At 48.6% G+C, this 22,337-nt stretch overlaps 1 pseudogene; it reads right to left on the reverse strand.

Moving 5' to 3' along the window:
* Positions 1 to 28: 28 nt before the first annotated feature.
* The window catches only part of LOC146209618 (uncharacterized), a 31,051-nt pseudogene continuing 8,742 nt past the window's right edge, over positions 29 to 22,337 (reverse strand).

The following is a 22,337-nucleotide window of genomic DNA, read 5'->3' on the forward strand; positions in this document are numbered from 1 at the left end:
ATAGATAAGGACAAAATTTCTGAACCGCTTAGACAACGGCAAGATATTCTTGCTTGGTAATGGTATAATTTTGCTCAGCTGGAGTCATTGTCCGGCTGGCGAAAGCAATCACTTTCTCACGAGAAGTTGCGTCGCACTGTAAAAGTATAGCGCCGAGACCGCGACCACTGGCATCAGTGTGCAGGATGGTTGGAGCGGTGTCGCTGAAGTAGTCAAGAACAGGATCCGATGTCAGGGCTTGCTTGAGGTTCTTGGATGCAGTTTCGCGCTGCGCAGTCCCCACAAAAGCGCTACGCGCTTTAAGGCGTTCATGAAGGGGAGCAGCTATAGTTGCCAAATGTGTAATAAAACGGCGGAAATAGGATGCCAGGCCGAGAAAACTGCGCAAATCTGCAGTCCGTTGTGGACGAGCAAAATTCACGACCGCAATGTTTTTTTCAGGGTCTGGATGAATGCCGTCATGACTAACTAGATGTCCCAATATTTTAATTTCATTCTGTGCATCATGCCAACATGCCAACATGCAGGCGCGTAAGATGGACGTTAAAAGATGACGAAAAGATAACAATGTCATCCAAATAGCAATGACAGGTTCTTCATTTTAATCGATCATTGTTTCAGATGTCACTGGTGCATTACAAAGGCCGAAGGGCATAACATTAAATTCGTAAAGTCCGTCGGGAGTTGCGAAAGCGGTTTTTTCTTTGTTGTCCTCGTGCATAGGTTGTCCTCGTGCAATACCCTAAGCGGAGGTCCTAGGTCAAGAAATATTCAGCGCCTTAGAGAGAGCAGGGGCGTCATCAATTCGAGGCATCGGGTATACATCTTTGCGGGTAATTTTGTTGAATGCCCGGTAGTCAACTCAAAAGCGTATTGACCCGTCTTTTTTTTTTAACTTATACTACTGGAGAGGACCATGAGCTTGTTGAGGGACGAATAATATTGCGACGAAGCATGCCATTTACGTTTTCTTCGATAACTTTTTTCTCAGAGAGAAACCCGATAAGCCGTCGGCGAATGATAGACTTATCTACAGTAAAGATGCGGCGGTGTGAAACACTAGTCCGTCCCAGTAGTGGGGAAGTGTCATCAAACATGGCGTGGGGTGTCGAAGCAATGTTAGTAGTTCTTGGCGTTGGTTAGGCATCAGGTTCGCATTAATAGTCTTTTAGAGAACAGGAAGAGAGACGTCTGTCGAAACACGCTGTTAAGGCAGAGAGGCGGTGAGCACCAGCGGAGAAAAAAGTTGGACATCCACCCTGCAAGGCAGAGAAGTTTCTTATGGGAGCACGAGGAATTCACGTGAAGTGTTAGTGGCCGCTACTGTCGCTGAGCCGTTGCGAAACCGAACAAAGCTTGCTGGGAAGGCGATGCCGCGTGCAAAGTGACGATGATGTTGTGTGATGAGTACGTCCCCATTAGTGATGTAGTCAGAAACAACGGTAAGTACTTTTTCGCACTGAGGGGGCGAAACAGTATCAGCTGCAGCAATGAGGGGAAAATGTCGCTGAGAAATGTCAGATTAAAAATCACTGTCTCTCATTGTATGACACGGTCGCCACAGGAAATTAATGCTGAAGCATTTGACAAAAAATCCCATCCAAAAATCAGCAAGTGCGCACACACAGCAAACTGCACATAGTGGCGGACGCTGTCGATAACAACTCGCACAGTGCACTTTGCTGAAGGGCGCAGAGGAACGTCATTGGCTCCACTTAAGGCCCATCATAAGGTATCGTCACTTTTCGTAAGCGGTAGCCCAAATCAACGTAAATAACAAAAATTGCAACCCCTGTATCAATCAAAGCTTCTACCAGTAATCCTTCAGCGAAAACAGAAATTTATTTATTTATTTACTTATTTATTAGTACCTCAAAGGCCCATGAGAGGCATTAAAATAAGGGGTGAGCTTACATCAAGTTATAATTTCAATGAATTATTTGAAGCGCGCGTTGTCGAGATGAATCACAGCTTCGGCAGCCAAACAGTTCCAATCTTTTGCTGTTAGAACAAAAAATGACGCGATGAGGTTACGTAGATGCACGAGGGGGTTGGACAGCTTGTTGATGGTTGATCCGGGCTGAGTGGTGATGCGCAGGGGTAATAACGGCATTGCGCAGGGGTGAGTGATAAAATCTGTGGAAAAGACAGTCTGGTGGTTTTACGGCGGGATTCTAAGTTTGCAAGGTTAGCTTTGTCTTTTAGTGATGAAACACTTGTGTGATATGAATATTCTGAAAAGTCAAATCTTTCCGCTCTGTTTTGGATAGATTCGAGTGTTTTTGTAAGGATAGATTAGTGTGTGTGTGTTTGGGGGGGGGGGGGGGGGGGGGGGGGGGCTCCCAAATCGAGCAAGCATATTCTAGTTTGGGGCGGATTAAGGTTACATAAGCGGACAATTTTACGTGAGTGGGAGCAAGTCGTAGTGTTCGCCTAAGATAACCTAGAACGCGGTCAGCTTCGTTCGTGATGTTATTTATATGAGATGTCAAGGTAAGATCTCGAGTAAAGGAAATGCCCAGGTATTTATATGTAGTTGCATGCAATATTTGGTCACCACATAAAGTATAGTTTTCGGTGTGATATGATGCACGACGATGAAATGAGCGGTTGCTTGGCGGGCTAGTTGGTTCATATCTAACTAACTTACATATCTAGCGCTCTTTTCACTCTGTCTGTCGTCGTCACTTCTTGTGGTTCGCGCTGCAATACAAGTTAGAGATGAAATGAGACTAGAGTGGTTTTGTTTACGTTTAGCTTCATTAGCCAATTAGTGCACCATGCTTCAACAAGTTCCAAATCACACTGAAGTTTAAATGAGTCCATGCTGTTTGTTATTTTTCTGTAAATGACGCAGTCTTCGGCGAACAAACGAATCGTAGAAGATAGGTTATTAGGAAGATCATTAATGTATATTAAAAATAATAAGGGTCCTAAAACAGTACCTTGCGGTACGCCAGAAGTGGCTGGGGACAAGGAAGATGTGCGGTTATTGGCCCATACGAACTGTTGGCGATTAGTCAAAACCTTTTGCAGCCGTTCAAGCACTAGTGGGTTTAAGTTTAGTCGTGAGAGCTTATGGAGTAGTCTTCGTGGCAACTTTGTCAAAAGCCTTTTCAAAATATAAAAAAACAGACCATCCACTGATGTGTTAGTGTCCAAGCTAGAGCTGATGTCGTTAGTGAATGATGCTAGTTGGATAGAGCAGGATAGGTTTTTTAAAAATCCGTGCTGACTGGGATGAAAGAAATTGACAGATTGCAGGAATTTCATTATGTGTGAGTGAATTACATGCTGTAGTAGCTTGGAGGGAACACTGGTTAAAGAAAAAGGGCGGTAATTTGTAGGGGACTATGATGAGCCTTTTTATATGCACTGGAATAATTTTTCCCACTTTCCAATTATGAGGTATGGCATTGTGCTCGAGTTATTGCTGGAAAATGTGGGAAAGAATGCTGGCGACAGTATCTTTAGTATTGCGAAGTACTTTAGCATTGATGTTATCGACTCCGGCTGATGAGGACAGTTTTAGAGATCGATTAGCAATTTTATTCCGTTAGGCTCCAATTGTATGTCTGGCGTGGATGGGTAATCAAAATGTTGATAGTGAGGCATGCAATCATCGGGTTCATTTGTAAAGTTGCCGAAAAAGCATGATTGAATGATTCGCTCACAAGATTTTGTGATTAGGTGAACCTAGGTCGCCATACTCATAATGAGTTGAGTGGCTTAGGACTTATCGCTTTCCAAAACTGTTTAGGGTTACTGTGAAGCATTGACGGTAAAGTGGTTGCGTGATTTTGTTTAGCTTTAGCGGCATGATAAGGGAAGGAAAGCGTAGCAGGGGGGGGGGGGGGGGGGGCAGAAAGTTAGATGGGCGAATGAGGTTAAAAAGTTCGCAGGGGTCAAGTGGATGCAGCTAGCACAGAACCGGGTTAATTGGAGATATATGGGAGAGGCCTTCGCCCTGCAGTGGGTATAGTTAAGCTGATGATGATGATGGCATGATAAGTAATTTTTTTTCCGCATAATGGTACTGTTTTCATGCCTAGGAACTGTTGGTGTGTTTTGCATAACGGAAGAGCCTTTTTTTTATTCAGCAGTTTTTTTTAATGTTTGGTTGAACCATGGGATGACGATCGTATGATGACTGCTTTTGTAGGAATGTGTAGGTGGATACGTTCCTCCATTTTGTGTTTAAACAATGACCAGTTCGTTTCAACAGTGTGATGCGAGAAATTAGCAAGTAAAGAATGACTAAATTCCGTTAGTTTTTCTGTTTATGGTATCGAAGTCGCCTTTATCATAGAGCGTTATTGTTTTCGTTACTTTTTGAGCGTGCGATGTCAGGGTATAATAATTGCCGTGAATTACAAAGTGGTCGCTTAGGCCTGATAGATGCGTGAGGGGTGAAATATTATCAGGATGGAAGGTAAGCACGAGGTCGAGGACATTAGACGAGTGGCTATTTTGTCTGGTAGAAATGGTAACGAGTTGCAATAAACCAAATGTGAGACACGTGTTAAGGAAATCGCTGTCGACATTCTGCTCAAATAATGTCATCCCGAGATTGTTCCACGTTATTGAAAGAAAGTTAGTCACCGATTATGAGTAAGGGTGTGTTTGGGTGCGATTCGGTTATGGAATGGAGCGTGTTGTGGAATTACGTTACAAATGAAGCGTCCGCATCTGGGGGGCAGTAACCACAGCTGATTATTATAGATGGGATGGTAGCTTTGGAATAACCGAATTTTAGCTCCAAACTTGAGCTAATATTTATTGGGCAGCAGAGCAGGCTTTCATGAGTGGCGATGAAAACGCTTCCGCCTCGCCTCTCTGCACGACCATGTCGAAAAATGTGATAGTTGGGGAAAGAAGCGTATAGCTCAGCATTAGCGACAGAGGGATTCAACCATGTTTCAGTTAGGAATACTATTTTGCTATCTCTTGTGTAGATGAGGTTCTGTAAGGGATGCAGTATTGTTAAAATGCTACGGGTATTAGTGTAGAAGAAAGCGACGGATTTAGTTTGAGACTTATGCTTGGTGTAGTGTCTAGGTATGGTGAATGTGGGATAGGGGTGATAGAACACGTATGTGCAATTATCTACGGTGAGCTTTTCGTAGCGCAGCTTAGATTTTTTGGGTTGAGTTTTCGAAAATTTGAGGAGGTGTTTGCGGGCCAAACGTGTTCTGGATGAGAAGATTTCTGATATCGAGTATGGAGAACCTTTAAGTTTTTTGGCATTCGACATGATAGTTTTTGTTTTTAAATGAGAAAACTTTCTATAATTGGCCTATTTTTGTTTGCCTGGCAGCGTGCGAGCCTATGTGCCTGCTCAATATCGAAGGGTTGGATAAAAACGCAAAATGTTCTTGGCAAAGCTTAATGACATTCTTTTCAGAGTCATCCCACGACTCCCGGGCGCTATATTTAACGTTAAAAAATATAAAGTTGAAACGGCGAGACTGGTCCTCAGCACTATCCAATCTGGCTGTTAGGACGGCTATCTGTTTCACATGGTCGTCAACAAGCGTCCTTAGAATACCAACTTCTGCCTTGATAGCGACTAAAGAGGCGCAGTTTTCTTCAATTTTAGCCATACGTTTGTTTATTGCAGCGAAGTTTATGTCATACTGAGCCAGTTTTGTGTTTATAGCTTTCATCTCGCCAATAAGGGTGGTTTGACCGGTTCTGATTTCTTCTAAGGCAGTCAGTATTTCTGACGACGCTTCTGTGGACGCAGAACGGGTGTTAGGTCCAGGGTTTTCTTCAATGTCACCAGACACGGTAAGAAGACATAGAAAAGTATGGGTACTGTCATAGGCGACAGCTAAACAACATCGTGGGCTCGGCAGCGCTAACAAACCGCGGTAACCTGTCTTGGGAGCAAGTACGAAAACATTGTTCGTTACACGCACAAGAAGCACAGGATGCATATGAGCAGGTGTCATTCTGCGCGCGCTGCCGAGCCCACTCGAGCCGAGCCAATCATATTGTGCTTGCGATCAGGAGGACTTTTAAAGTACGTTCGCATGTACAGTTCGACCTCCGGCAACTGCGTCACTTAGTTTTCCGAATGGCGGACAGGGAGAGTTGTTGCGGGACGGAAAAGGGAAACTGAACGACCGTATGGGGGATGGGGAGCGGCGTCGAGATACATGGGCTCCACTAGGCTCAGACGAGGATACTGGAGGCAGAGAGGAACGACAAGGTGGGCTGGGAATAGACCGGCGTTAATAATATGAAGTTGGATGCAGCTCAGTTTCGAAAGCGTCGTACCCGCGGCGCTCGTTGTGAAGGCGGCGGCGACAGAAGCGGCGTATATTTCCTCGAATGCCACAGTAGTAGGAGACTGGTCGAGAGGGGCGCCAAGGTGCTTAATTGGGTGATGCAGTTTGAGCCGTCGTCATTGCTTTGATATGATTGTAGGGCGGTGCCAGTCGGGGCGGGAGAACAAAAGGAGGGGGAGGCGATGCTGCGACGTGCGCGTACGTCGGCGCTAGGCGGGGTGCACGAGGGTCGAATGCCGTAGGTTGGGAGATCGTTGCCAGCTCTTCTTTAATGATGCTGCGGAGACCAGCGTCATTAGAAGTTAAGGAAGAATGATCGCACCCGTGTCGACAGAGAGGCTTGAGGACTTGGAGCTCCTCGCGGATGATGGCTCGAATCAGTGCCCGAAGATCGAGGTCAGCATAGGTCGAGCCATATGCTGGGCTGCAATCGGTAGGACTGCAGCTGGTCGAGGCGTTGGCAGGTCATAATATTGACATCAACATTTGAAGGATTCTGGGCAACTAGGGTGTTATAAGCCTCAGAATTGATACATTTCAAGACGTGGTGTACGCGCAAGGTTCCGGCATGGTAAGACTAATACGCCTGCAAAATGCCAGTATGGCCGCTATGTAAGACGCATAATGACACATGCCATTCATAGAAGACGAAGATTTGAACGGGCGATTCGGAGAAGACGACGAAACAACAACGGTGCTCCGCTTTCGTGCTGACCTCACTAGTTGTAGGTGTTCTTCGGTGCCAAAGTGCTAGAGCGCCTTCTGTGTAACGTTACGTTGCACATCTGGTGGAGGAATTGCCGGGTATCAATCCAGTCCTGCATAATCAACCTGTCACTACGGAGCTTACTCCCGCACATCAACTCCTCGGCCGCCGCCTACGTGGAGAGCCCCCTGAATTCGGACCCCTTCCGGCCGCTACCAGGATGACGCACCCTCAGACGGCCGTAGAACCTGCTGCAATGACATCTGAGAGCAGGCTTCCCACCCACATTCTGTGTCATCAGCCTCGAACACCCCCTCTTTTCATGAAGACGTGTTCGAGGACGCTGAGGACTGGCTTGAGACCTACGAGCGAGTCGCTCGTTACAACGGGTGAACTGATGAGCGTAAGCTCCACAATGTGTACTTCGCTCTTGAAGAGTCTGCACGGACATGGTTTGAAAACCATGAGGCTGCCTTCCCATCCTGGGCAGCCTTCTGTCGTGATTTGAAAGCGACGTTTCCTAGCGCCGACCGCCGGGAGCGAGCAGAAGCTGCGCTACACTCGCGCATTCAGCGCGAGAACGAGAGCGTTCGTATGTTCTTTGAGGGCATGACACGCCTTTTCAAGCGTGCAGACCCACAAATTCCCGAAGATAAGAAGCTGCGTCACCTGATGCGGGGCGTTAAACAAGAACTTTTCGCGGAACTGGTGCGCAGTCCACCACGCACTGTGGCGGAGTTTCTCAGCGAGGCAGCGACCATGGAGACAACGCTGCAACACCGAGCCCGTCAGTACAACCGTGACGTGAACATCTTTAGGTCCGACGCACCCCCTGTGCATGTCGGCAGTGACATGGACGCACTACGCAATCTCATCCGTTTTGTCGTGCGGGAGGAACTGCAAGTGCTCCGGATGCCTTGCAAAACAGCATCTTTTCCTTCATTGGCTGAAGTCGTCCGGGACGAGGTGCGTATGGCAGCTCAGCAAGTTGCTGACGTTCCCCAGCAGCGCGTTCGACGCGAGGCCCACCTACGCGTCCGTCCTAAGTAAGGCTCCCCCGCCGGACCATAGTATCAACGCCGCAGCTCCAGCAGTGGAGCAGCAGGGTCCTCGCATGGAGGGCCTCGCATGGAGCCGCATGCAGCCTCGCTACTCCCCTCCGCCAATCTACCAGCCACCCCGTAAAAGTCAAGTATGGCGGCCCTGGGACCGTCGGCCCCTGTGCTGTCATTGCGGGGAAGCCACTCACCTTTACCGGGCGTGCCCGTACCGCCGCGTCAACATGCGGGGTTTCGCCTCGGAGGACCTCTACCCTCGGAATTCCGAACGGCCTACTGAGATTGCAAGCGACCTTGCAGCGCGACAGTATCCCGTTACGTCTGGTTACCAAGAGCGTCGGTCTACGTCCCCGACGAGCTACCGTTCGACAAGTCCCCACTCTTCCCGACCCCGCTCCTCTTCAAGCCCTAGCCGGGAAAACTAATACCAGCGGCCTTCGGAGGCAGGGTCGCTGATGTCGGGAAATGTGAAGATCCTCCGGCATTGTCAGGCCGACCCGACGAGATTTTGCTTGTGTCAGGTAGCGACAGCATCTGGCATACTACCTCCGATTTATGTGTAACGATTGATAGAGTGGATGTCACCGCGTTACTCGACACTGATGCCGATTATTCAGTAATGAGCCGTGCTCTCGCCCTAGAATTGAAGAAAGTTTTGACACATCGGTCCGGCCCGAAAATTCGCACGGCGGGAAGTCACTTGATTGAACCTGCAGGCAAGTGCACAGCGCGGGTCGGCATCTGTGGTTTTGTGTATGTCGGAGAATTTATCTTGCTTCCTGTGTGTTCGAAAGACTTGATCCTTGGTCTAGACTTCCTGCAGACCAACGGCGCTGTCATTGATCTGAAAGAAGCGCGTGTATCCTTTTCGACGAAACGAGCCGTGGCGCGTGTTGAAAACGAAGATCCAGGTCTGAACGTTTTGCGTATAGTCGACGATGACGTGAAGGTTCCGGCACGTTCTAGTGTGTTGGTTCTTGTAAATCATGACTTATTCCACGATTACGAGGGCATCGCGGATAGGCACCTTCCGCTACTACTCGAGAAGGAATTAGCCGTTGCTCGAGGACTCGTACAACTCCAGAACAGTTGTGCTACTGTCCTCCTGACAAATTTTGCTAAGGAGATGCGGCATCTCGCCAAGGACACGGCTGTTGCCGTCCTTCACGATGTTACTGCCTTGCCTCATTTATGCACCGCCGGAGCGAACCCTAAAGAAGAGGCCGCACCTTGTCATGCTCTCCAAACCGTTAAAATTACCCCCGACTTCAGGTCCGATCAGAGGAATCTTCTCTCGGCTCTTCTGAGCGATTTCGCAGACTGCTTCGCCAGGTCGGTCGTACTCCTGTCGCCAAGCACCGCATCATCACCGATGAGACCACGTTACCGGTATGCCAGCGCCCGTACTGGGTTTCTCCTAAGGAACGTGACGCCATTAAACGCAAGTGGATGAAATGCTTGCGGACGACGTGATCCAGCCTTCGACGAGCCCACGGTCGTCGCCAGTGGTCCTTGTCAAAAAGAAAGATGGCACCTTGAGATTCTGTGTCGATTACCGAAAGTTAAATAACGTGACTAAAAAGGACGTCTATCTGCTGCCCAGGATTGATGACTCATCGGGACATTGGAGGCGGGAGGCGAGCTTGTTCTTCGCAATCTCAGTGCGAACTGCCGGTTCCGCGAATAATTGGCGGAACTGTTGCTGGAATGTGGTCCAATTAGAGGTGTGGGGTTTGCGAATAATAAATCAGATTCTGGCGACCTTAATGAGGTAAAAACATTCAGAAATTTAAGAGCGTCGTCCCACCGGTTGTAGGCACTGCAGCATTCATAGGTGTCGAGCTAGTCATCGACGTCTTCATCGCGACGACCAGCGAATAGCGGCGGGTGGCGTTTCGTGTTTGCGCAGTCGGAGGGCGTGATGCAGCCGAGGTAGAAGGTCCTGCCGGTTCGTGGGTACTCTCGGTAGACATAACGATGATGGCAGGTGGTAAACAGTAACCGGAACGTAGCTCCAGAGAAAGGCAGGGCACAAAGCAGCAACGGGTTCACGTCTCACCTCCACCACTTGTGGAAGAAGGCCAGGTAAAGGCGGCAAGGCAAGGGATGCCGTGCCTGGTTTATTCCGATGGACAACCGAGTCGCTTGACACCGGTGGTGCCGCGGAATGATGACGATGTTATGTACACGTGCAAGCATATATATTGTGAGCCTTCCGTGGATGTTCTTTAATTTGTTCATTCCATGATCTTCCTCTTTCATTTCTACATACCATCATCATCGTCCCGCGGCGCCGGCTCCGGCGCGCGCCTGGGCTTTGTCATTGGATTAAAACGCCAGACTCGGCATCCCTTGCTTTGCCGTCTCGACCTTGTCGTCTCGACCTGACTTTCTTCCACAAGTGGTGGAGGTAGGACTTGATCCCCTTGCTGTTTTGTGCCCTGCCTCTCGCTGGAGCTACGTTCCGGTCGCTGTTTACCGCCTACCACCATCGTTATGACTACCGAGACTACCCACGAATCGGCGGCACCCTCTACCTCGGCTGCACCACCCCCTCCGACTGCGCCCACACGACAACGCGACCCGCCGCTGTTCGCTGGTCGTCGCAATGAAGACGTCGATGACTGGCTGGACACCTATGAACGCTGCAGTAACTACAACCGGTGGGACGATGCTCTAAAATTTCTGAATGTTTCTTTCTATCTCATTGAGGTCGCCAGAACCTGGTTTATTAACCGCGAACCCTACACCACTAACTGGACCACGTTCAAGCAGCAGTTCCGCCAATATTTTGCGGACCCAGCAGTTCGGACTGAGGTCGCGAAGAATAAGCTCGCCTCTCGCCTCCAAGGTCCCGATGAGTCGTACGCGTCTTACATAGAGGCCATACTTGCACTTTGCCGGCGTATTAGTCCCACCATGCCGGAACCTGAACGCGTACACCATATCTTGAAAGGAATTAATTCAGTGGCATATTGCCGCGAAACCTTCAAAACAGTATTTGTTGTTTTTTTAACAGCCCCCGGCATACAGGCTTATCACTCTGATTCTGGACCGCGTATCAGTTCCGTAATCTTTGTTTGTTAATGCTCGTGTCGCGAGTCACACCTTTATCAGTTTCGTTGTAGCGCAAGATGCACCGAGATCTGTCTCGAAGGTTCCGGCCACTCGGGGGTCTTTCCACAATGTTCCAGCCCGTGCTGGTAGCTGTTTGCGATGTTATCTAGATTGTTCTGTGCAGCCTTTAAATTGAGCGTTGACGAGTGTGACGGGTATTCCTTTGTTCGACGATCGACGAGCACGTTTGTTTCTATCGCCGCCGCCGAGTTACTTAGTTCTTTTGCGGGCGCAAGTCAGCCCAAATAAACAGTTTCTTTAGTGCAATCATCGACCCTTCAATTGTGTCGTCGACCTCGTCACCACTACGTGACATCTGGTGGAGGTGCTGCCTTTGATCCTTCAAGCGAAGACCCAAGCCGTGTTCCTGTCGCCCTAGAAGACCAGCCTACAGGTCACCGAGCCAGCCGCCGACTTCAAGGCTTACAACCCGAACACAGTCTGCTGCCTGACCCCATTCGATCTCGGAAGGCATCGACGCTGACAATGGCCCAGCCTACAGCACCGGTTGTTTTCGTCCAACCCCGTGAGCCCCCCTGCTTCCATGGACTGCCGGATGAAGATGCGGGAGATTGGATGGACCTTTTCGACCGTGTGGCAGATTTCAAAGGTTGGAATGACGGTGTGAAACTCAGGCAGGTCTACTTTGTTCTTCAAGGACATGCCAGAATTTGGTTTGAAAATCACGAGACTTCTTTCAAGGATTGGGAGATTTTCAAAGCACAGTTCTTGATGGCCTTTACAAGTTCTGTCCGAAAAGAAAGAGCTCATGCCCTCTTCCAATCAAGACTCCAACTTCCTAACGAGCCTGTCCTGGCATACGTTGAGATGAAGCGTCTCTTTCGCCGCGCCGACCCTAACATTACCGAAGAAGAGAGACTCAAAATTTTAATGCGAGGCGTGAACGAATCGCTTTTCGCAAGTCTTGTCCGAAATCCGCCAAAAACAGTGGCGGAATTTGAAGCGGAGGCGTCTAATATCGAGAAGACGTTGGCCACCCGGATGCGCCACTACGAGCGACCGCTTCAGCCAGACTACTCAAGCCACTACCCCAGCGCATCGGCAAGTGGAGAGAACCTTCGTGACCTCATCCGTGAGATCGTGCGAGAGGAGCTCCGCCGAATGCAGCCATCATTGCAACAACCCCAGGTGGCGACGCTCGCGGACGTCGTCCATGAAGAAGTCCAGCAGGCGCTGGGCGTTCCTGAAGCGACGGCTGCTACTGTTCCAGCACAAGAGGCAACAGCGATGAACTACGCTGGTGCATTACGTCGCCCTCCGCCCCGACGTGATGACTTTCCGAACCCTCGCCGCAACCATCCTGTTCCCGAAAGCCGCCCCTTGGCCCCCGCCCGCCAAGCCTACCAACGACCCCCAAGCCCCAGAAAGTGCGACGCCTGGAGGACAGCAAACAACCGACCACTCTGCTTCCATTGTGGTGAGGCAGGACACATCCTCCGTCACTGCCCGTACCGACGAATCGGTCTCCGCGGATTTGCAGTCGACGCTCCACGACCACGCCCAGGTGAACGACCGCAAGAAATCGACAACTATCTGCGTAGCGGTGAGATTGCGCCACCAAGCCGTCGATTCAGGTCTCCATCGCCGTACAGGGCCCGCTTTGCGTCGCCAGGCCGTAACTATGATGAGAGTATGCGCGGAAGGTCCCCAAGCCCGCGCAGGGGAAACTAACTTGCAGCAACCTTTGGAGGTGAGGTTGTTCAACAGCGAAAAGACGAAGATCCTCCGCCGCCGACGACGACCACTAACGACGACGCAGCTATTTCATTGCCGCTCCACCCGACGACATCGACGACAACACGACCAGAGTGCAAGCCGACACCGCCGCCCAGAAAATAATAACGGTATGCCCCGGCCATGATCTGAAGAAACGACGGAGCCGAGATCGCACACCAAAGCCGACAATACAACTTAAGACGACGCCACGCAGAGTACAACCCAGGAGACCAAGTGTGGATTTGGACACCAATTTGCCGTCGCGGATTAAGTGAAAAGTTGTTGCGTCGATACTTTGGGCCATACAAAATCCTTCGCCGCGTCGGACCACTGGACAATGAAGTCATTCCCGACGGAACGTCAGCATCACAACGGCGACGCGCACGCCCAGAAATTGTACATGTTGTACGACTCAAGCCATATTACGCGCGTTAAAGAATCTGTGGTGTTTAAACTTTGCAGTGTTTATGTTTAAGTTTCTTTGTTCTGAAACATCGAGGCGATGTTTTTTTTTTAAGGGGGGAGTAATGCCGCGAAACCTTCAAAACAGTATTTGTTGTTTTTTTAACAGCCGCCGGCATACAGGCTTATCACTCTGATTCTGGACCAGCGTATCAGTTCCGTAATCTTTGTTTGTTAATGCTCGATGTCGCGAGTCACACCTTTATCAGTTTCGTTGTAGCGCAAGATGCACCGAGATCTGTCTCGAAGGTTCCGGCCACTCGGGGGTCTTTCCACAATGTTCCAGCCCGTGCTGGTAGCTGTTTGCGACGTTATCTAGATTGTTCTGTGCAGCCTTTAAATTGAGCGTTGACGAGTGTGACGGGCATTCTTTGTTCGACGATCGACGAGCACGTTTGTTTCTATCGCCGCCGCCGAGTTGCTTAGTTCTTTTGCGGGCGCAAGTCAGCCCAAATAAACAGTTTCTTTAGTACAATCATCGACCCTTCGATTGTGTCGTCGACCTCGTCACCACTACGTGACAATATAACACCCTGATTGCCCAGAATCCTTCTACTGTTGACGCCATTACTGCGACCTGCCAACGTATCGACCAGCTGCAGTCCTCCCGATTGCAGCCCGGCATTGATACTGGCCCGGCCTCTGCTGACCTAGATCTGCGGGCACTCATTCGAGCCATCATCCGGGAGGAGCTCCAAGCCCTCAAGCCTGTCTGTCAACACGGGCGCGATCATTCTTCGGTACCTTCTAATGACGCTGGTCTCCGCAACATCATTAAAGATGAGCTGGCAACAATCACTCGGCCTATGGTGTCCAACCCTCTTGCACCCCGCCCAGCATCGACTTACGCACACGTCGTAGCATCACCCCCTCCTTTTGTTCCGCCGCCCCAACTGGCACCGCCCTACAACCACATCAACGCCGTGACGACGGCTCAGCCTACGCCACCATATTACGCACCTTGGCGCCCCTCTCGCCCAGTGTGCTACTACTGTGGAATCCGAGGGCATAGATCCCGCTTCTGTCGTCGACGCATCCAAAACGAGCGGCGTGGTTACGACGCCTTCGAAAGTGACGTATCCTCATATTATCAGCGGCGACCTATTCCCAGCCCACCTCGTCGATCCTCTCCACCGCCGGTATCCTCGTCTGAACCAAATGGCGCCCATGTATCTCGACGCCGGTCCCTTTCCCCATACCGCCGCTCAGTTTCCCTTCTCCGCCCCGCAGCCACCCTCCCTGTCCGCCATCCGGAAAACTAAGTGTTGCAGTTTCCGGAGGTCAAACTGCACTCTGCGAACTTACTAAAAGTCCTCCTGATCGCCCGTATAACGTGATTGCTGTTCGCTGAAGGTTTACCGGTCGAACCTTTGATTGATACAGGGGCTGCAATTTCTGTCATTCACGCTGATTTGTGCTACCGTTTGCGAAAAGTGACAACACCATATGATGGGCCTGAACTCCGTGGAGCCAGTGACGTCCATTTGCGCCCTTCAGCGAAGTGCACCGTACGAGTTGTTATCGACGGCATCCGCCATCATGTGCAGTTTGCTGTGCTCTCACCTTGTGCGCATCTGATGATTTTTGGATGGGATTTTTTGTCAACCGCTTCAGCGTTAATTTTTTGTGATGAGCGTGTTATCCACATGACAGACAGCAATTTTTCATCTGACTTTCCTGAACGACATCACCCTCTCGTTGCCGCCGCTGATACTGTTTTGCCTCCTCAGTGCGAAAAACTGCTTACTGTTGTTTCTGACCACATAACTGACGGGGACGTACTCATAGCACCATCATATAGTCATCTTGCACGCGGCATCGCCTTCCCGTCAAGTCTTGTCCGGTTCCACAACGGCTCAGCGACAGTAGTGGTCACTAACACTTCACGCGAATCCCTCGTGCTCCCAAAAGGAACTTCTCTGCATTGCATGGTGGATGTTCAACCTTTTTCCCTGATGGTCCTCACCGCCCCTCCGCCTCAGCAATGTGTTTCGTCAGACGTCTCTATTTCTGTTCTCGCAAAGACTATTAATCCTAAACTCACGCCGAACCAACGCCAAGAACTGCTGACATTGCTTCGACGCCACCAAGCCATTTTTGATGCTACTTCCACACCACTGGGACAGACTAGTGGTGCGCACCATCGCATCATTACTGAAGGTAACTCGATTGTTCGCCGACGGCCTTATCGGGTTTCCCTCTCTGAACGAAAAGTAATTGAAGAAAATGTAAATGACATGCTCCATCGCAATATAATTCGTCCCTCAACAAGCCCATGGTCCTCCCCAGTAGTGCTAGTTAAAAAAAAGGACGGCTCGGTACGCTTTTGTGTTGATTACCGCGCCCTCAACAAAATTACCCGCAAAGATGTATATCCGATGCCACGTATTGATGTCGCCCTTGACTCTCTCCAAGGCTCCGAATATTTCTCGACCTTGGACCTCCGCTCAAGTTATTGGCAAATACCTATGCACGAGGACGACAAAGAAAAAACCGCTTTCGCAACACCCGATGGCCTTTACGAATTTAATGTTATGCTTTTCGGACTTTGTAACGCACCAGCGACATTTGAAAGAATGATCGATACTGTGCTTCGTGGCCTAAAATGGAGAACCTGTTTGTGTTACTTGGACGACAGTGTTGTCTTTTCGGAAACATTTAATGACCATCTGACGCGCCTGAATGAAGTCCTCACCTGTCTCGCTTCGGCAGGCCTTCAGCTCAACACCAAGAAATGCAACTTTGCAGAGAAGGAAATTAGAATATTGGGACATCTGGTCAGCCATGACGGCATTCGCCCAGATCCTGAAAAAATAATCGCGGTCTTGAACTTTGCTTGTTCACAACGGATTACAGATTTGCGCAGTTTCCTCGGCCTCGCGTCCTACTTCCGGCGTTTTATAAGGCATTTTGCAACTATAGCTGCACCACTTCATGAGCTACTTAAAGCACGCAGCCCTTTCGTGTGGACTGAGCAGTGCGAAACTGCTTTTAATGACCTCAAGCACGCCCTCACATCAGATCCTGTTCTTGCCCACTTTAGTGACAGCGCTCCAACTATCCTGCACACCGATGCCAGTGGTCACGGTCTTGGCGCTGTACTTCTGCAGCGTGATGCAACATCGCGTGAGAAAGTGATTGCCTTTGCCAGTCGGGCTCTCACTCCAGCTGAGAAAAACTACACCATTACCGAGCAAGAGTGTCTTGCCGTCGTCTGGGCTGTCCAAAAATTTCGCCCTTATCTATACGGTCGGCACTTTACAGTTGTGACCGACCACCATGCTCTTTGCTGGTTGTCTTCACTCAAACATTTGACAGGCCGACTTGGCCGCTGGATTCTACGCCTGCAATAATACCATTTCGACGTCACTTATAAATCTGGTCGCCAACACCAAGACGCCGACGCTCTCTCTCGCTGCCCACTTACGGAATCAGCCTGCTGTTTTTCTTCGCAACGCATTTCTACCTCTGACCACTGCCGACCATCTCTTCCCCCGACGCATATCACAACAGTTTCTTTTGACTATTCTGAACACAAACACGCACTCCGCTCGCAGCAATTAACTGACGCCTACTGCCGTCCTATCATCGACCGCCTTATCGGCGCTTCGGACCCGCCCAATGCTAGGCTTCGCCGACAGCTTCGCAATTTCAAGCTCGAAGATGGCATCCTACTCCGTTACGTGTATTGCCCTGATGGAACTCGCTGGATCCCAGTCGTGCCGCGTGTGCTTCGCCCACGTATACTGGCGGCTCTCCACGATGACGCTGCTGCAGGCCACCTTGGTTTTGACAAAACCTGCGACCGCGTGAGAAAACGATTCTTTTGGCCTGGCTTATCTTCCACCGTTGCCAAATACGTCGCATCCTGCCCTCTGTGCCAAGGTCGCAAACAACTGACTTCATCGCCCGCTGGCCTTCTACAACCTCTTCCTTGTCCCGCCACGCCATTCGACGTAGTCGGCATCGACTTATATGGTCCCCTACCTCTCTCCGATGGGGGTAACCATTGGATTATAACAGCTGTCGACCACCTCACACGCTACGCTGAGACAGCACCTGTACCGACTGGTTCCGCTGAAGAAGTAGCAAATTTCTTTTTGCGATCAATTGTATTGCGTCATGGCGCTCCTCGGGTGCTCCTAAGTGACCGCGGTACAGCCTTCTTATCGAAAGTCGTTGCCGAAGTTCTTCACGCGTCATCCACCCTTCATAAGACAACCTCAAGCTACCATCCCCAGACTAACGGTCTGACTGAGCGATTTCATCGTACCTTGTCAGACATGATATCCATGTACATCACACCAGATCATCGAAATTGGGACACTATTCTACCATTCGTCACATTCGCTTATAACACAGCAGTACAACGGACTACCGGTTATTCTCCATTTTTCCTCGTTTATGGCCGTCCTCCTACTACCATTCTCGACGCTTCCTTCTTCTCTACGCCCGACTACTCCACATCAGTACCTACCCATTTTTTATCTCGTGTGGCCAAATGCCGTCATCTTGCCCGCCTCAACACGGCAGCGTGCCAGGAAGACCGCAAGACTCGCTATGATTCTACACATCGAGTGGTCTCTTTTCGTCCTGGCGACGAAGTACTGCTTTATACACCATTGCGCACCCCTGGCTTTAGTGACAAATTCCACCACCGCTACGTAGGTCCCTATGAGGTCATAAGCCAAACTTGCCCAGTGAATTACAAAGTGACGCCTGTTGATGCCCCAGCTGATCGACGCCACCGTGGAACTGAATTGTTCATGTGTCTCGCTTGAAACCGTTTGTGCGCCGCGATGCATCGCTTAGTTAGGAGCGGCCAGGCTGGCCGCTTCCTACCCCCCGGGCAGATTGTGTGAGCCTTCCGTGGATGTTCTTTAATTTGTTCATTCCATGATCTTCCTCTTTCATTTGTACATACCATCATCATCGTCCCGCGGCGCCGGCTCCGGCGCGCGCCTGGGCTTTGTCATCGGATTAAAACGCCAGACTCGGCATCCCTTGCTTTGCCGTCTCGACCTGACTTTCTTCCACAATATATATATATATATATATATATATATATATATATATATATATATATATATATATATATATATATATATATACTGTGGAAAAAGAAAAGAAAAAGTGTCCTCAGGGAAAAGGCTATACAGATTTAAGCCCACCAGTGACTCGACGGGGAGCACGGTCAAGGTATTGACTGTTATCACCATAAATGCGAGAAGCATTATAAATAAAGTCGAATCGCTCGAAAACATTATTCTTGAAAACGAACCGGATGTAATTGCGATTACCGAAACGTGGCTTTCACCAGACATTAACAATTGGGAAATAGCTCCACCAAACTATGAAGTCATCCGTAAAGATCGTGCTTCCCATGGTGGTGGTGTGGCTTTTGTAAAAAAATGCATTCCATTTGTCGCCCTACCTGAAGTAGCTGACGCGGAAGCAGTTTTTTGCAAGGTTATTTGCAGCAATACTAACATTGTTGTCGGCATCTTCTACAGAAGCCCTTTTTGTGGTCAAGAATGGTTCGCAGTACACGATTTCCTCCAGCAGTATGGTTGCAATTCTCGAATCATACTCATGGGTGATTTTAACCTACCAGATATTGATTGGACTACCATGCAGCACTCTCCCCTTATTTTAGACGCGGTAATTAATTTGATGATGACTTAATCTTCATGAAATAGTTCTCGCTCCTACACGTGTACAGGGATCAGCAAAAAACGTTCTTGACTTGATTCTTAGCAGTGATCACATCCCTATACATTGTGTTGTAACTCACATCATCGAAGGTATCTCAGACGACAGTATACCAGTCTGTCGGCTACCCCTCGAATGTAGCGTAAAGTACCACTCCTTAACCACTACCATAAACAACTTTGCTAGGGCAGATGACGCCGGGATTCTAACTCATCTCGCACATGAGTTCGACAGTTTTTCCGAAAGTACATTAGACACATCTACAGAAATAGATACAGTTTGGCTCGCCTTCAAAAACATAACAAATAACTGTATGAAAAACTTCGTTGCGCTAAAGGTTAAAAGAGTCTCAAAAAACAATTCGTGGATCACAAGGGGCGTTATCCACATGCAGCGTCAAGTAAAGCGAATGCGCAAATCAAGATTAAAGGTGTAAGTGAACTGAAAAAGCCGAAAAGGAAAGCCTGTTGAAACGCTCAGGAAAGCTACGAAACAAGCGAAGGACCATTATTTCAACGTGACCTTCCCGAACTTTTTGAAAAATAATCCTCAAAGGTTTTGGAACCATTTTCTTCAGCATGAAAAAACACCATCCGGACTGTCACCAGAAAAAAAAAGACTAAAACTGCTAACACGCACAACAACTTTTTCTTGTCAGTATTCACTAAAGATAACGGAATCTGCCCAGAACCTTACGCATTGCCCAGTAACTGCTTTGGACCTTTCAGTACTACAGATGACGGTATTTTTAACCTTCTTCTCAGACTAGATCCTAAAAAAGCGACCGGCCCTGATAATATTCCCAACGAGGTTTAAAAAGGTACGCGGAGTGGTGTAGCAAATACCTTGGAGTTATTTTTCGCAAATCTGTTTCGTCGTCAAGATTGCCAAAAGAGTGGAAAATACCGAAAATAATAGCTATCCACAAATCAGGGGACATAGCTTCACCCGCAAACTATAGACCAATATCCCTTACAAGTAAATCATGTAAACTTCTTGAGCATATCATTTCGAAGCAGGTAAACCCTTTTCTCGAGAGCAATAGCATGTTAACGCCTCATTAGCATGCATTCCGTGGCGGGCTCTCAACCGTTACGCAACTAAACTTCTACATGACCTAGCACTTAGCATTGATAATTGTAGCCAGACAGACATTGTGATTCTCGATTTTTCGAAAGCTTTCGATTCAATATCACACATTAAGTTAATAGGAAGACTAAAAGCCTTTATCGGAGAAGCAGAATTACTATCATGGTTAACATACTTTTTGTCACATCGCTTCCAGTACGTAGTTTACGAGCATGTCCCATCCAAAACAGTACCCGTTACGTCGGGAGTGCCGCAGGGATCAGTTCCTGGGTCTCTGTTATTCCTAATTTTTATCAATAGCATAACTAACAACATTAAATGTAGCATTAAACTTTTTGCAGATGACTGTATCATTTTCAAAACAATCAACACCCACGAAGATCACCTGTTACTAAACAGTTCCCTCACACAAATAACCGAATGGTGTAGAACATGGCAAATGACAATTAACACTAAAAAATCTGTCTACATGACCGTAAAAAGAAAAACGCTCCCGTCGCGCTTTTCGTACACAATAAACGGAGCGCCATTAACAGAAGTTAGGTACCATAAATATTTAGGTATTACACTGTCATCTGACCTAAGGTGGGACTCTCACATCTCTAACATCACATCGGTTGCTTTGCGAAAACGTTTCTTTATACGAAGACGCCTAAGATTTACATCAGTAGCCTCTAAACTCCTATGATACACAACTTTCGTAACGCCAATTCTAGAATACGCGAATACTGTCTGGTTCCCTTATTCGGCAACAAACATAAAAAAACTAGAAGCCGTTCTGCGCAAGGCATTACGAGTTATATGTAACAAATACAAGCGCACCGATTCTCTGTCTTTGCTTGCAGATTCATGCGGCCTTCCTACCTTATAATCGAGAGCGAAACAAGCGCGCCTGAAGTTTCTGTTTCAGTTATTTACAAAATAGGCCGGGAAAAATACGTAACCTTTTCAGAATCGCGACCATGTCAGCACAAACACTCGTACACACTAACAGAGTACATCTGTCACAATGACACTTTCAAGCATTCCTTCTTTCCTCTTGCTATCAGTGAATGGAATCGCTTAAGATCATCGCATTACTAGCGTGCAATCTCTATCTTCATTCATATCAGATGTAGATCATTTAACAAATACATGATAGCGTTGCAAGAGCCGTACCTGCTGCCTGTTCATAAGAATACGGTCACGTGTACAATTTTGTGATTTACGTGATGTGCACTGCATTGTGAAGTAGTTTTTTTTATTGCTGATCCTTTTGCTTTGTACGTGATTTTAGCCCATGTAATGTTTCCTCTTTTCGCGTACGTGTACTTTTATGTCCTGTTGTGCTGCCCGTGAAGGATATGTACATATGTGCTGCTCGAAATGTACCAAAATCCCCCTGCTATGTTGTTGAAAGAAGACCGGCAGTATTGTAAATAAATAAAATAAAATAAATAAATTACGAAGTAGTTTCCGTTGTCCTGTTTTGTAGCTGTGACTGGATGAAAAGGCAGTACCAAGCAATGTAATACAGTCTTGAAAAAGGTCGGGCTCCGACCGAAACGTCGACAACAAATAAATATGTCACACAACAAATAAATAACAAAATATATTGTTACGAGGTTTATTTAGACAGATCTTAGGATGTGCTAAAGATTAGCACACCAGAGCGGGCAGAACCAGCTTTCTCTTCTTCTGCTTATCCCGCCAAGCCTCCTCTTCTTCCAATACGCCAGTCTCGGCCCCGCGACCGCACCCAGAGTCGCCACCAGCCTCCTCGAGATCAATCCTTCCCCCCACTCGGCAGTGACAGCCGTTCCAGCCGGAGCCGTTCCGTCTCCGCCTCACGAAGCCCTCGGGCCAGACCCCGACCTGAACAGGCCAAGACAGTGAAGCAGGTCGCCTGGAAACCCCTCACAGAACTCACCGCCACGTCTCCCGACTCGCAGGTAAGGGAGCTGGCAGACATGGTAAAGAAACTACAACTTCAACTAGCTCAAGCGAATGCGAAAATTCAAACATTAGAATCTGCGCAAATGAACGCTAGGTTGCAACCGCAGCAGGTGGCTCGCGCTCCTACCTCTGACGCAGTCAGTGATCCAAGCATGGATACCAACGAACCTAAGCGCCCAAAACGTAAAGCGTCTCCCCCCTCTTCATTAGCAGACATCGACGCCAATT

The sequence above is a fragment of the Amblyomma maculatum genome, chromosome 1 (genome assembly GCF_055883805.1).
Source record: "Amblyomma maculatum isolate TAMU_Amacu chromosome 1, ASM5588380v1, whole genome shotgun sequence".
Lineage (NCBI taxonomy): Eukaryota > Metazoa > Arthropoda > Arachnida > Ixodida > Ixodidae > Amblyomma > Amblyomma maculatum.